The sequence below is a fragment of the Chlorocebus sabaeus genome, chromosome 3, assembly GCF_047675955.1.
Source record: "Chlorocebus sabaeus isolate Y175 chromosome 3, mChlSab1.0.hap1, whole genome shotgun sequence".
Classification (NCBI taxonomy): Eukaryota; Metazoa; Chordata; class Mammalia; order Primates; family Cercopithecidae; genus Chlorocebus; species Chlorocebus sabaeus.
The window spans coordinates 24,496,022-24,512,590 of record NC_132906.1 but is presented as its reverse complement, the minus strand read 5'-3'; the positions used below and the strand labels follow the sequence as shown (position 1 = coordinate 24,512,590).

At 39.2% G+C, this 16,569-nt stretch overlaps 1 protein-coding gene across 1 annotated transcript in view; it reads left to right on the top strand.

Moving 5' to 3' along the window:
* Positions 1–11,322: 11,322 nt before the first annotated feature.
* LCP1 (lymphocyte cytosolic protein 1) overlaps positions 11,323–16,569 on the top strand; it is a 65,826-nt gene continuing 60,579 nt past the window's right edge. The window contains exons 1-2 of the mRNA XM_007960358.3: positions 11,323–11,362; positions 13,050–13,164. The gene's annotated coding sequence lies outside the window, so the exon portion shown is untranslated. The remainder of the gene's footprint in view (positions 11,363–13,049; positions 13,165–16,569) is intronic.

Here is a 16,569-nt window from a genome sequence, read left to right as displayed (position 1 = left end):
GCGTCCAACGGCAGATAATTAACCTCAAAATTATCCTTGACTTGTCCTTCTCATTTACCCTCAATAGCCTCTGAAATACCTATGTTTGCCTCTTGCTCCCCATGCCCCTTGCCACAATCCCAGGCCTAGCGGTTACTGCCTCATACCTTGTCCACAGCCATGGTTTCTTAACCCTTCTTGTTTCCAGCCATGTCTCCTCCATCCCATTTTTCTGCTACCAAACTAACCTAAAATGGCCAATTTCATAGTTTCACTCTCTGCTGATCAAATTTCCTGATTCTTTTTACCTGTGTTTGTTTTGTGTCATCTTTAACATTTTCTTATACACGGTAAATACTTGCTTAATAAAAAGTACTAAGAGTGATTGAAATAAGGAAGTTTGGTCATGTGAATTCTCTGGAGCTATGTTGACTATGCTTTGGCCTAGTTTATAGAAGATTAGCAGCTGATTCATATCTCTATTTAAGGAATGGAGAACTTGGCCAGAAATATTTTTATATTGCAGCTGCAAATAAGACAAAGAGTTTTCATCTGGACCTCAATTTCCTTACCTTACAACAGAGAAAAATGCCACCTATGAGTATCCTAGATTTGCTGGAAGTATTACATGTGATGGATTAAGGCACCCAGCATGCGATATCCCTCAGATGCAAAATGAATCCTACTTGAGTCTTAATACAGAAAGATTGAATTAGTGAATTTGATGGCAACATGAAATAATGAATCCTTTTATATAAATCACAATTTATAAAATTCAGATTCAACTAAAATTTGGCACTAATTATGACCTCTGTGTTAGGTATGTGAACACATATATCGTCTCCTCATGCTTTCTCAGAAGTAACCCTGTGATGCAAGTGGTCTTTTTTTCAATGTACAGACAAGTTTAGCTGAGAAAAAGGAAAAATGCCTTACTCCAGACTTGTTGGTATATACTGGAATTAGGGTTTGTCTCAAGATTTCTGCTTCCAAGTCTTTTTCTTTTTCTTTTTTTATTTCTTTTCTTTTCTTTTCTTTTCTTTTTCTTTTTTTGAGATGGAGTCTCACTCTGTCACCCAGGCTAGAGTGCAGTGGCGCCGATCTCAGCTCACTTTAACCTCCGCCTCCCAGGTTCAAGCAATTCTCCTGCCTCAGCCTCCCGAGTAGCTGGGACAACAGGTGTGCGCCACCATGTCCTGCTAATTTTTGTATTTTCAGTAGAGATGGGGTTTCACCATGTTGGCCAAGCTGGTCTTGAACTCCTGAACTCAAGTGATCCTCCCGCCTCGGACTCCCAAAGTGCTGGGATTTACAGGCATGAGCCACCATGCCTGGACTCTTTTGCTTTTTCTATGTATCATGCTCTCAAATATTTTTCTTATCATTTTTTTTCACCTTTTAACATGAGCATTGTTAAAACGCTCATGACTTACATTTTTACTCTCCTGTTGAATTACTTAGTTCATCCTCTTTTTCTTTTGTTTTCTGTATGCTTATTTTAAAACCTTTGTTCCTATATTTGTATTCTTGGTGGTTCGAAGACTCTCAAACATTGTCTCAGCAGCAGCATCATATCTGTTTATAAAAGTTGAGGAAGTACTGTATTTCCAGCTTAGGAAACTGAAGGTAAGTAGCACAATTAATTTCAACTGGCATCTGTTTCAATGACTCTGTTAATGCAAATGGGTTGTAAACTGTCAGTGAATATCTAGGGATATCTAGGGAGTTGTTATAAGCTACAGGTAAGTGAATTTTCTACTTTTGAAATGGTTGTAGACTGCATCATTTGCTGAGTTCCACTTTTTAATACATAGGAATACTGCAGAGACACCATTTTTATGTGTTTGACATTTTATGAAAAAAAAATTGCAAGTCATGAACAGCCCTCTTTCTTTCTTAATCTACCTGAAAATAATAACTATAATTAACTTTTGTTACATTGTTATCAGAAAGGGATAGTCAAATTAGCATTAAACAGATGTAAAGTCAACCTTCCTATGAGAGTTGTGTATATAAATTCTCTGGAAGACCTATTGTGCTTCAAGAATAAATTTTAGATATCTATTTAAAACGTCTAATTACTTTAGCTCTTCGATTTAATGTTAAAATGCCATATTGTTTATAGAATCGGCTTGCCTTCTCAACTAATGAAATATGCATTGAAATTGCTCTACATGCAATGCACCATGTTAGGTGCTGTGGAAGAGTGCAATTCCTGTACTCCAGATGCTGACATTTCAGTTGGGAGATGTATATAGCATCCCACTCTGTTCATATATGCTGGCCCCTCTGTTCGAAATGGCCTTCATCACTTTTCTCCCTCCTTTATCTGGCCAGCTTCTATATATTTCTCAAGGCCCAGCTGTACATCATCTTCTTTTTTTTAACTGATAAATAAAAAAATACATATGTTTATGGTATACAGTGTGATGTTTTATGTATGTATACATTATAGAATAATTAAACTAAGCTAATTAACTTACCTATCCCCTCATATACTTATTTTTTTTCCCGTGAAAATATTTAAATAACCTTAGCAATTTTCAAGGATATGGTACATTAACTATAGTCACCCTTTTGTACAATAGGTCTCTAGGAGTTATTCCTCCTATCTAGCTGAAAGTTTGTACTCTATGGCCAACATCTTCCCTATTTTCTTACCCTCCTCGCATTGCTCAACTACTCCCTGCTTCTATAAGTCAACTTTTTAGGATTTCACATAAAAGTGAGATTATGCAGTATTTGTCTTTCTGTGCCAGGCTTATTTTACTTAGCATAATGTCCCCCTGATTAATCTATGATGTCACACATGACAAATTTCCTTCTCTTTTAAAGCTGAATAGTAATCCATTGCGTATATAGACCACATTTTCTTTATTCATTCATCTGATGCTGGATACTTAGGTTGATGCCACATCTTGGCTGTCGTGAATAATGCTGCCGTGAACACGGGAGTGCAGGTATCTGTTCTGAATTCATTCCCTTTGGGCATATGCCTCTGCCATGCCTGGCACATTTCTCTTTACGCCTGTGAGATTTTTGTGCTCACTCTCCCTGCCTGTGTCTCCACTCCTTATGTCTATAAATCTGAATCATTCTCCTAGAACCAAGAACAGAACCAACTACATAATTTGTGGGCCCTAGTGCAAAATAAAAATGTGGAGTCCTTTGTTTAAAGATTAGGAATTTTTAGACAGCAGAGCATTAAACTAAGTGTGGAGCCCTTCTGGGCACAGGCCTGTGTGAGAGTGCACAGGCCACTGGATTATATGGTAGTTCTATTTTTAATCTTTTGAGGAACCTCCATATTCTTCATAATGGCTATACTAATTTGCATTGAATCCCCACCAACAGTGTACAAGGGTTCCCTTTTTCTCCATATCCTTGCCAATGCTCACCTTCTATCTTTTTGATAATAGCCATCCTAACAGGGGTGATGTGACATCTCATTGTGATTACAGCTATACTTCTTCTAAGATGCCTTCCTACCTGGCACTTTACTGTCATTTTGCTTTTGGTACCCTATGCATCTTTCTACCAGAGTTTATCACAAGGTATTATAATTGTTATGTTTGGTAACCTCCCTGATTGCAAACTTCCCGAATTTATAAGACTGAGTCTTTTAGGTTTGTTTTCTGAGTACCTGGTACATGGTATGATCCTAATAAGAGCTTGATGAATGAATAAAAATGCAACAAACACATACAGATATATAGTCATAAAGATTAGTTGACAAATGTGGCATGCAATAAGTATCAAGAATGTCTTATAAACAAGTACTATAGGCTTTAGCAGGAGAGGAAAGAATAGAATGGTGGTCAAGGGAAGATTCTTGGCCAGGCTAGCCTCCTAGCCTGTGCCCAGAAGGGCTTCACACTTGGTTTAATGCTCTGCTGCCGCTGTCTAAAAATTCCTAATTTTTAAACAAAGGACTCCACATTTTTATTTTGCACTGGGGCCCACAAATTATGTAGGTGGTTCTGTTCTTGGTTCTAGGAGAATGATTCAGATTTATAGACAAGGGGAGTGGAGAGACAGGCAGGGAGAGTGAGCACAAAAATCTCACAGGCATAATGAGAAATGTGCCAGGCTTCCAGAGGGTCAAGGACAGGCCAGCCTGTAGAGGGCTTACGTTGTTGCTCTGAGGCTTGGAAGATGGATTGAGGCAAAGTTTGGACATTTTTCTAGCAGCAGTGAGTAACTTCAGATGCATAGGGAGCAGGAGAGTGAAGGGAGAAAACTGCAGCCTTATGAGGAGTCATGTGGTGCTGCTTTGCAGGATGGAGAGAGGAGCAGTGAGGCAAAAAACAGGGAAATCAGGAAGCTAGTCCAAATGTGATAATAAGGCAAAAGTGGCAAAGAAAGAACAAAACCAAGAAATACTATAAGGGAAAAATAAATGAAACTTTGACCACATGTGGGAATTGCAAAAAATAAAAAATAAAAAAATAAAAAATAAAAAGTAGGACTCAAGGAGTACTCTGGACCGTCCTGGGGGTGTAGTCCGCTCTTGGCAGAATGAAGGAAGGAAGAGGTGGGCTAAGGGAAGCTTCTTTGTCAAAGGAATGATGACTTCAGTTTTAGACATTGGAGATTGTCGGAATTTCAAAATAGACTTGTTTATTTTTCACTTAAATATGAGTAATTGTTCATGGAGAAGAGAAATTGGAAAAGGAAAGGATTGTTAACAGTGTCAAATATTGTATAAAAACAAGGACATTGAGGACTGAATAGAGTCCAGTTTCAGAAGAGTGATGAGAACAGCAGCCCAATAGAGATTCTATGGAAATGAACAGAGGTAGCATTTATTAAATTCATAATCTTCTTGTCCAAACCCCTCCTCCTGAATTCCTCATCTCATTGAATGTTACTACTCTCTACCACCCAGTTTCCCATGCTCCTTCCACCATATTCAATCTCTTTTCCTCCGTAGTCAATCAGTCTTTTCTTCCCCTTTCTGCCTATCAAGTGTCTCTGGAATTCACCCATGTATAATTATCCCACTGCCACCATCATCACCTTATGCCCTGCCAAGGCAAAGGCTTCTGGGATGGGCCAGTCTTTATTCTCCCCACTCTTCCTATAGTCCTTGCCATCTTACTCTTCTCACTGGAGTTAGGGGGATTTTTCTAAAACTCAAGTATAATTGTGTCACTTTCCACTTATGACTGTTAGGAATTGTGTCCTACCAAAAATATTGAAGTTCTAAATCCAAATGCCTATGAATGTGACCTTATTTAGAAATAGGGTCTTTGCAGACAATCAAGTTAAGATGAGATCATTAGGATGGGCCCTGATCCAATATGATTGTCATCTTTTTTAAAAAGGGGAAATTTAGACACAAATGTGTAGATAAAAGCAGAAATTGGGGTGATGCCTTGATAAGCCAAGGATGACAAATGTTGCCAGGAAACCCACCAGAAGCTGGGAGAGAGACATGGAACAAATTGTCTCTCACAACTCTCAGAAGGAACCAGTCCCACAACACTGTAGTTCCCGATTTTTAACTTCAGAACTGTGAGATAATTCATTTTTGTGATTTTAAACCACTCAGTTTTTGGTACTTTGTTAAAACAGCCCTAGGAAGTAGATAGGGATCCTAAAATGGCTCCCCATTGCTTGCAGGGTGTGATGGTTAATTTTTTATGTGTCAACTTGACTGGGCCATGGAGTGCCCAGATATTTGGTCAAACATTATTCTGGGTGTTTTGGTGACAGTGTTTTTGGGTGATGTTAACACTTTACTTGGTAGACTGAGTTAAGCAAATGGCCCTCCCTAAGGGGGTGGCCCTCATCCAATCAGCTGATGGCCTGAATAGAGCAAAAAGGTTGACCATCCCTTGAGTGAGAGAGAATTCTTCCTGACTGACTGCCTTTGAGCTGAGACTTTGGCTTTTTTCTCCCTTTGGACTCAAACTGAAACACTGGATCTTCCTGGGTCTCAGGCCTGCCAGCCATCAGGCTAGAACTTCACCACTGGCTCTCCTGGGTCTCCAGCTTACTGAATGATTATGAAGATCTTGGGACCTGTCAGCCTCCCTAATCACATGAACCAATTCCTTGTAATAAAGCTCTTTATACGTATACATACATGCATAAATACATACACACAGACACATATCCTATTGTTCTGTTTCTCTGGAAAACCCTGATTAATACACAGGGTAAAGCCCAAACTCCTAAACACAGTTAAAAGATCCACTATGACTTGATCTCTGCAAAATCCTCCAGTTTTTCTCTTTCTCTGCACTTTCCCCCAGCTTCGCACTCTTAAACCACAGTAGTATCCAGTTTTGGTCATATTTTTGATGTACTTTTATTTCTCCCACCTGTGATCTTTCACACATGCGATTCCCTTATGCTTATAGTACATTTCCACCTTTCCTTTCCATGTCATTCTTCAAGTCTCAGCTTAGTCCTCTTCATTAACTTATTCAACAAACATTTTTGAAATGCTGGATACAGTGTTTAGAAGTTAACAAAGCAAACACAGCACTTGGCCTCATGGAATTCCAAGTCTAGTACGTGAGACCAATATCAAATGAGCCAATAGTATACCAGAGATGTCAGCAGTATGTTGGAGACCATGAAATAGGTGATAACACTAGCCTTAACAGATATGGAAAAGCTGAATTCCAAGCCTATAATGAGAGAAGCCATAGAGAAGTAATTCATATCCCACCAGGGGCACTCAGCAAAGCTCAGTACTCTGAGGCACCAGATACCTTTGGAGGCAGAGTGCAAGAGGGACTTGAAAAATAGGAAGATTAGTAGAAAGTTTATATAAGGAGCAGTAAGACATTCCCTACCCTGTCCCCACCCACACGTTGCTATATAAAATTAAAAAAAGAAACATGCAGAAAAAAAGAGTTTTTAGCAATTGCTGTGGTTTGAATGTCCCCTCCAAAACTCATGTTGAAATTTAATTGCCATTGTGATAGTATTAAGAGGTGAGGCCTTAAAGGGGTGACTGCCCACGTAGAATTAATGCCATTATAAAAAGGCAAGTTTGTCCCAGTCTTGCTTCCTTGCCTTCTTGCCTTCTGCCATGGGATGAGGCAGCAAGAAGACCCTCATAAGGTGCTGGCACCTTATATTGGACTTCCCAGCCTCCAGAACTGTGAGCCAATGAATTTCTGTTTATTATAAGTTACCCAGTCTGAGATATTTTGTTATAACAGCACAAAACAAAGAGATAAATTTTGAGGTGAAAGCAGAAATAAAACATTCAATGGAAGTTTTGAAGAAAATGTAGAAAAATTCTAACAGTAGAATAGGAAGACTAAGAGGCAGAAGATGGGAGGAAATAAAGACAATTAGAAGATTAATCCAAAAGGCATAACATGCAAATAAATGTAATCCCAGGGAAATAGAGCATAGGAAACAGAGGAAAGGAGACGAGATGGAGAGAGAAACTATTTCCCAGAACTGAAAGACTTGAATTTCTCAATTAGAAAAGACCACTGAGTACCTTGCATGGTAGATGAAAACAGACTTACACTAAGACAGATCAAAAACAATTTTCAGAACACCTGGCATTAAAAAAATTCTAAAAATTTTCCGAGAGAAACCAAAAATGACGTGATAGGGGCCATAAGTCAGAATGATATCAGATGTCTCAACAGCAACCCTGGAACCTAGAACACACAGGAACAATTCCTTCCAAATTCCGAGAAAATGATTTCCAGTGTGGACTTCAAAGAATGGAGATAGTTTTCAACTATAAAATGTCTCAAGAAATTTATGTTCCATATAGTCTTTCTCAAGAATCTACTAGAGGATATGCTCATTTAAACAAGGAAGTAGACCAAGAAAGTGGATGGTGTGTGGTCCAGAAAGAGGAGATTCAACCTAGATGGAGAATAAAGGGGTCCCCAGAGTGATGAGGAAGGGAAGCTTCTAGAAGGCAGCTGGGCAGCAGGACAGAACAGGAGGAAGGGCCTCTCCAAGGGGGAAACAAGGGATGGAATCATTTCTTGATGTTTTAAATTGTATTTTAGCTCTTTTGGAGAGTTTATACAGAATTAGTAATATGTACATAGAAACTTAGCATATCAAAAAAGATACAAAAACATAACGCAAAATATTCCGAACTCAGTTATGAATATTTTGAGTCGCTGTAAAAACTGAGTATTGATTTAACTAAAAGGATATTGTAAACTGTTCTGGAGGATGATGGGAAGGTTACCATGTATATGTTAGACTGGGGGATGTGAGAGGCTCAAATATTTATCTCTCAAGTAGGAAGGAAAAAAATATTTGAACATATATATACGTATATATGTATGTATCTGAACCTAATCAAGATATTCCATAAGCATAACATCTAGAAATATGGAACAAAATAACAGAAGAATTAGCTAAAACTGTTGAAAATACTTGATTCTAGAGAATGGGAATCACAGGGGAAGGAGTGTGTCAGGAGACTGGTGTTTCATGAGGAGCCTTGAGGTAATATTTGACTTCTAAAACTAAATACATATATTACTTTGATTAATAAATCAAAGAAAACATATGTCCACACACACAAAATGTACACAAATGTTAACTGCAGCATTTTTTATAATATCAAATAGTAGAGAGCATGTGAATATCCATCAGCTGATGAGTAAACAAAATTTGATATATTCATACAGTGGAATGTCATTCTTCTATAGAAAGGAACAAAGGCCAGGTGCAGTGGCTCATGTCTGTAATCCCAGCACTTTGGGAGGCCGAGGCAAGAGGATCACCTGAGCCCAGGAATTCGAGACCAGCCTGGCCAACATGACAAGACCCTGTCTCTATAGAAAAAAAAAAAAAATTAATTAGCCAGGTGTGATCGTGTGTGCCTGTAGTCCCAGCTACTCAGGAAGCTGAGGCGGGAGGATGGCTTGAGCCCAGGAGTTCAAAGGCCTCAGCAAGCCATAATCACACCCCTGCATTTCAGGCTGGGCGACAGAGTGAGACCCTGTCTCAAAATAAAAGAATAAAGTGAAGTACTGACATGTGACAACATGGATGGACCTTGAAAACATGCTAAGTGAAAGAGGCTCATAACAACATGTATTGTGTAATTCCCTTTATATGAAATGTCCAGAATAGACAAATTTATATGTAGGGAAAATAAACTAGTGGTTGGCTATGGCTGGGAATTTGGGAGATGGGGGTGAATGGGGAGGAATTGCTAATGGGTACAGAGTTTCTTTTGGGGATGATGAAAATGTTCGTTGCACAACTCTGTTAAAATACAACAAACCACTCAATTGTATACTTTTTAAAGGTGAATGTTATGGTATGTAAAGCATATTGCAATGAAGCCATTATTTTAAAAATTAAAGAACAAATATTAATAATCATACCTAATTCATAGAGTTGTTGTGAGGAATAAATGAAATAATGTACGTTAGGGGTCTAGTCCAGAGCTTGATGTAAATATTAAAAGATTAGTTAACACTTACATAGCATATACTATGTGCCAGGCACTCTTCTAAGTTCTTTACGTATATCAATTCACTTAACCCTTGCAACAACTGTATCAAATAGACACTGTTCTTATCCCCATTTTCTAGATGAGGAAACTGAGGTCAGTGCTGGTAAACAATTTGCCCAAGATCACACAGCTAGTACAACAGTAGAACTGGAGTCTGACCCCAGCCAGCTGACCCAGATTCTTTACTCTTCACCACTTTGATGCTCTCTCTCTCTGCCTCCCAGGCCCCACATCTGGGTTAGTGCTGTGTGTTACCAGGGACACTGCTTTTCATCTGTCGTGATTCCAAATAGAGAACTCTTCACTTCCCTTTTTTCCTTGTCTGTGTCTTCAACTATAGTGGACATTCTACAACAGCAGGGACTGTACCCATCTTAATTCATCTTCATTCCCTGCCCATCATATACTGGGATGATGGTGGGCTGTAGAGTGAAGCAAAGGTGTTTTTCTCTTTGTACAAATCCTGTGAGTGCATGGAGAGGAAGTAGGGAGAGGTGAAGATGCTAGCATTAAGATGCTAGAAAAGCATGGGATAATTGACGGAGCAAGGTATCTAAGGAAGTAGAAGATTAAGAGTGAGATAGTAATGAAACACTGACCTTGGGAAGAAAGAAGAATGCTGCTTCCATTAAGACTGAAAGAGGAGGAAGATGTGGATATTGTGAGAGTAGAGGGGAAGCTCATACCAGACCACTTGGATCATCTCAGTCAAGAAGGGGCAGCAGAAGAATCTTGGGCCAGGACAAAGCATAGGAGGGTGGAGTGGAAGGTTGAGGCAAGAGGAGAGAGTTTAGAATAAAAGCCCAACTTTTTGGGGTCTGTGATCTCTTTACTAATACAATGGACCCTTCTCCCAGCAAAAAGTACATACACACAAAATTATGCATTTAGTTTTAGGGGTCTATGGACTCCAGGTTGAGAATGCCTGTTCTCAAGACTTAATAAAATTGAATAAAAGTATTTAGGAGAAGTAATTTGAAGTCAAGGATCTTGACTTTTTAGCATTCCAAGTTTGTGTTTCTGTGGCTTTCCTCAGCAATATTCAGAGGCCCGAGAGTAGCAGGTGATCTGGTATCTGGGAGTGAGGCCAGAGGCTTCAAGGCAGGAGAGGGTGGGATGAAGTCTGAGAGGGTGGTAGGGCTTAGAGGAAGGCAAAACCCAGGCCAGGGACTGGCAATGGAGGCTCATAGAGGGTGGGGTGAGAGAGGTCCACTCTGGCTGCAGGCCATAAGGGGGCGCACTGTCTGTAGAGAACATAAAAACGTGAGAAAACCAAAAGTCAGTCTTCTGTTTACTATTATGCTGTACAAGCAATTTAAAACACCAACAGCAATAAAATACTCTTCTCTGAAAAAGTCTTGGCCTAGGACCTAAACAATTGCCTGAAACTGGGTACACTTACACCACTGAGAGGCAGATAAAGAGATTAAGATTGAGGGAGTAGGGCAGGGCTTGCAATGGTGCCGGCCAGGATGTGGCTGAGGGGGTGTGGGTGCCTGCCATGGATGCTAGGGTAGAAGACGACTCTATTAACTGGGTGTCTGTAAGCAGCACCCAAGTCAGTGCCTTTCATCTTCTACAACCTAGACATTGCCTGGAATCCTAAATCCTTTTCTTCACTTAACAAACATCACCTCTGCTCAAAAAGGCTGCAACTGCTTTGATATCACACTGTCTTTTTCACTCCTCTATTATAGATGGCATTTATTTACTTACATGTTTTTTCCCCACTAGACTATACTCCTTGAGAACAGAAATTGTGTCATTTATTTCTGAATCGCTAATTCAGACAGGCATGCAAACACTTGTTGAACGAATGCACAAATATATTTTGCTCTTCTTTGTAGATCCCTCTGGCCTCAGATGACCAGGCACCACTAGATACAGCATACTGCACTTTCCTTCTCCAAGGTAAAGGAATAAATATATGTCCCCCTTCATGAAGTGTCACCCTTGGGCCCTTATGCCATCCTGAAACCACCAGGATGTGGAACCAGATCAGGGAGGTCCACAGTTACAACCCCTTGTATCTGTAAGACGATCAGGACATTATCTCCAGAGTCCTGCTTCAGGGCCCCAAATGAGGACAGCATTTTGCTGCTTTGTAGTGTGAGCAATGGTGTCACAGCAACGCATGGATGTTCCTCTGGTGTCCTGAAAGAATTTAGGTGCTTCTTGAAAGCTCTCTGCAACTTATTAATTGGGAGTGATTATGCAATGGAGAAAAAAGAGTCCCTCAGCCCCCGACTCTTCCCTGGGAAATCACAAGAGGGCTGATAGCTCTCGGTGAGGTGAACCGTTTCTAGAATCCCCACCGTCTCGTCCTGTTCTTCCACCCACCCAGTTCCTCAAGATAGCCCCTGTGGGCTTCTGATGAGGTCACCACACCACTGGCTAATGAAGTAGATAAACCAGAACAGTTTGGTTTAACATTTAGGTCAGAAACAGGAACTTTCTAGAGGAGAAATCAAAAAAGCAAAAGAAGTATAAGGGCAGCCCTCCAACCAGTCAGAATACCGTCACCACCTGAGAGGCCCGGGGCCCAGCAAACACGGACGCACGTCCACTCCGGAGCAGGTATCTTCAGCGCAGCATCTGACCTGGAAGCACAGCCACACACCCTCATTCCTAAACAGCAGACTGACTACTGGAACCGCACATAGTCTCCAGGCAATGTGGAGACGTGTCTAATATTTAGTCAACATAACCCAGGGTGCCACAGTCTTCACAACCGTCGTGAGCGCTTGAGGATGCTCCGTTTGAAGATAGGAATTTGCCCTCAAGCATCTGGGGTTTGGGTACAGAATAGAGCTTCCCCCGCCACCACCTGCTAATTTTATAAAATGTGCATTCAAAAACAATCCTGCCTGTAAGAAGGAATTAAGCCACCCATTTAAATATAACAGCTGCCTGTGCAATCTACTGCTGTTCTTTATAGGAAACGCTTAAATAATTGAGATACTTAATTGGGTTAAAGAGATCCCGAGCACATAGATATTCTATAAATAAAAGAATGAGTAAATAATCTAGTAACCTTCCTTTTCATGTCCTTCCCTTAAAGAGATCATTCTGTTTTGTTTGCACCAATAAGATCACTGCTAGAGGACTCCAGAAAGGTTTGATTTCAGGTGGGGTGGGGCTTTCCCAAGGAAATCCCTTTTCATTTGTTTCAGGTGTTTTGCCACCTTTTTTTCTGGCTCTTTCACTAAAAATGAATAATTTGTTGATCTTTGCTGTAAGTTGGTAGGCACCTGGGCTTTGCTTTTGCAACTGGAGTCAAAGAAGTCAAGTTATCAGTCTGACCTTGCCTTGCTATCTAGAATCAGAAAGGTTTAAGTAGCCCAGGGACTACTTAAAGACAGCTGGAGGAAAAAGGGAGAGAGAAAAATGTATATAAAGAGGTGGGTAAAAGAGCGGGACCTTGTCTCAAAAAAAAAAAAAAAAAAAAAAAAGAGGAAGTGGTAGGAGGTGTCTGAATTTCAGTGTGACCTGTTCGGTCAGGTGATTTTTGGTGGGGCGGGGACATGAAAAAAAAAGTTAAAATGTCCTTATAAAGACAAAATCTTTTTCTTTCCTGGCTGATGATTTGTCATTCTAGTCACTTCCTGCCTTGTGACCACACACCCGGGCTTGACAAAGCTGTTCTGCAGATCAGAAAGAAGGGGTTCCTGGTCATACACCAGTACTACCAAGGACAGCTTTTTTCCTACAAGGTAAATTTTCTTCATGTGTTTTTGTTTGTTTTAAGTGCTTGTGATGTCCTTCGGCACTGTTTCTGTGGATTGTGGGTTTTGCCTTCGGGGGACTAGACATCTGAACATGTCACCTGAGAACCCTGTGATTCCTGCCTCTGTCTAACTGGCCAGGACATCTGCTGCCACCTCGTGTGGCCATCCAAGATGGAGCACCTCTGCTCTCTGGGCTGAGTTCTTCTCAACTTATCTGCAGTTATCACCCCTGCCCAAAATGAAGGTTTCTTTTTCCTTTGAAAACCAAACCATGTTCTGGTTTATGTCTATTGCTCTATTTCAGGAAGGCTATTTACTGTGATTTTATCTTCTTTAAAATGTTTTCAGGAAAAGCGTACATTGATAATTTAGATTGTACTGCTTATTGGCCTAGTGGGGGTAGTTTAATTTTAGTTCCTGCAGTTCTGTTTTTCTTAAAAACTTCTTTACAGGACTTTAGTGGATATATTAATATCTTGAGTCATATGTTACTGAATGTGATACTGGCTATTTGAGTGATTTTTGGCGCCAAGGGTTTTTAATGGGTGTGCTTTATAACCACATGGAATTAGAGGTTTTCTCTTTTCCATTTGTTCTCTAAAAATAAAAGCAATTTGTGTAATGCTTAATTGTGGTGTTTCTGTAGGATTATCTGAATTGTTATGCTTATGACCATACCAATGAATATTCACTCAAATTCTGGGAGAAAGGCTTTTTATCTACAATAGAAATTTTGATACAGTTGATATGGGATATTCATTGCAGAAACTTTGCCCATAGACACTTCAAATTTTGTAGTATAAGCTTTTACTTAATTACCGCTATCATATAACACTAAGAACTGTTGACAAATGATAATCATCAAAGCCATTCAGACTGGAAATGGAAACATTAATCAGGATATTTATCAAAACCGAACTTTTCTTTAACATAGCAACTTGTTTTCTAAAATTACTCTGTCAGGACTATCAGTAAACAAATAAAGGTGGCTTTTATCCACACACATCTTGATTTTGAATTTACATACATTTGTCATGCGTTTCTATTTGGTTTCCATTAAGAATAATTGTTTAAAGAATGTCTGTGTAGACAAATTTGAATGGAATTAATCATTTACCTATCAATGTGAATTTCTGGAAACTGCAAAATGTGACCACCAATGTTACGTTGCACGTCTCACCTGAATAGTTTCAAATAAGCAAAAATGTGAAATTGAGAGAAGAGGGACTTGAACCCCAGAAAAGAACAGACTAAAAATATGCTGTGTCTTATTTTAAGTAAAACTATTAGTGAGAATAAAATAAATTAGAATGCGAAGGAATGTCAGTATTTTTCTTATATTTAAGAAGGAATAAAAAGGACTACGAGAAAGTTAATTCAAAATAAAAAGGTCTCCTGTTTAAAATTAAGTTTACATTGCTAAAGCATTAATCCCAAATGTTATGAAGATATTCCTCTTCATTCTAGCTCACCCCAGGAACATGAGGGGAATCTTCTAGGTCTTGCCCTTTGAACAAGCACTGCTGTGGGGGGATGGAGCTGTACCTAGCAGGACATTTCCTTAGGAATCCCAGAGATGCTTTTCTTTGTAGCATTTAAATTTTTGACTCTTTTGTAAATTATGCTTTGAAACAATTGGTAATTTGGGAAACAATTTCGGTGCTTTAACTTCATTTATAATTCTATCTCTGAACCCTTTGGGGAAGGAAAGACCAACAAGTAGTCTCATTTGAATGTAACCATTTAACTTGGAGAGGACGGGAAATTAATAATAGCACTCAATAATTATAAGTACGTAGTGTAAGCATCTATTCTTTATGCATCACCTCGTTTAATCCTCTCAACTACCTTTAGAGATAAGGAATGGGCTAGATGGTTGAAGGAACTGGCCATAGGTCACTGGGCAGTTAAGGTGGGGGGCAGTAGATGGTCAGGATTTCAGACTCCTACTGACTGTGTCTGTTACAGATCCTCCCTTCCAGGCCAGCATATTTTTCTCAGAGGTAGGTGTTTGTAGACTTTTCTTGTTGAATCTGGCTAACAAGATCTTGGCACTCACAGTTTTAAGAGAGAGAGGATGAAAGAGAGAGAGCAAGAGAAAGAGGGAAAAGAGAGAGAGAGAAGAAAAACTTTGTAATAAATTTACAAACATTTTTATTTTTATAAATAAGAGATATCATTGCAGGTTTTATATAGTAATGGGATGAAGAACTATTTTTAAATTAATGCATCATTTTACTAAAGAATTGTGTGCCTTTACAAACTTGCCTCAACCCACTTCCCCAATCTTATTTCTTGTCACTTCCTTCTGTTCAACCTCCCACTACCCCATCCCCTCCCCCGCCACTGCTAACCCACATTTTGGTGCACCAGACCACAAGCCACCAGAAAGTTCCATTCTCTTTCACCCTTTTTCACTCCAACTGTTTCTTTAATTGCATTCTTCTTTATTTTTAAAACTTCTGATCATTTTTCAAGGCTGACTTCAAGAAACATACCTTTTGGAGGCCTTCCCATCTTCTCCCTGCCCCCACTAAATGTTTCTTGGGTGTGCATTTGCTTAATGCTCTGATCTCAGCGTAAGTGTAGTATTAATCATATTGTCTTGGTTTCAAGTCCTTATTTGCTGACAGACCTGAGCTCCTTCTCTATCTTTTCTGGCACATAGTAGACACTAATGGTATTTACTGAATTGAAAACTTGTCACAAGTATTTTTTCTCAGCTTCTTACATATGCATGAAAGACTTTGATTGCACTTATTAACTTAATATTTACTGAGTTTCCATTTATTGCTATGAATGAAGATACAACAATAATTTAATATTTTGCATTCTAGCATGCTTCAGCTTTGCCAAAGCTGTAATCTCATTTTAGCTTCAAAGTATCATATAGACATTGACCTCAAGAAGTTTAAAAAAATGTACAATGACTAGCAAACAGGCAAAATTATAATCTCATTATTTTAGTATAAATACATTGGTTGGGCCAAAACTTAGCTACCCTTGCCAAAACTATATGCCCGATAATGGACTTATTTGATGACAAAGAACACAAGAGCAGTTGTTAACTTTTACTTAGTCACTTTGGATTATTCTCAGCAAATTCTCAAGTCAACTTCTCCTTGTTACCTAAAGAGTACAGGCCCTTTTGTGTATACAGGAGAGATGACAAGCAAATTTTAAAATCAGGTTAGGTAAAATAAAATTAAGATATCTGCTTATAAGGTTATATTTATGAAGAGTCAAACACTTACAAAGTAAGATTATAAAGGCTTGGATTTTATGACTAATAGTAGATTTTATAGCAGAGTGACATTATTTCAGTTAATCTAATTTTCTTCCTAGTGTTTTTTTATCTGCTAGTTTCCCAACTTACAGATATCAAATGAA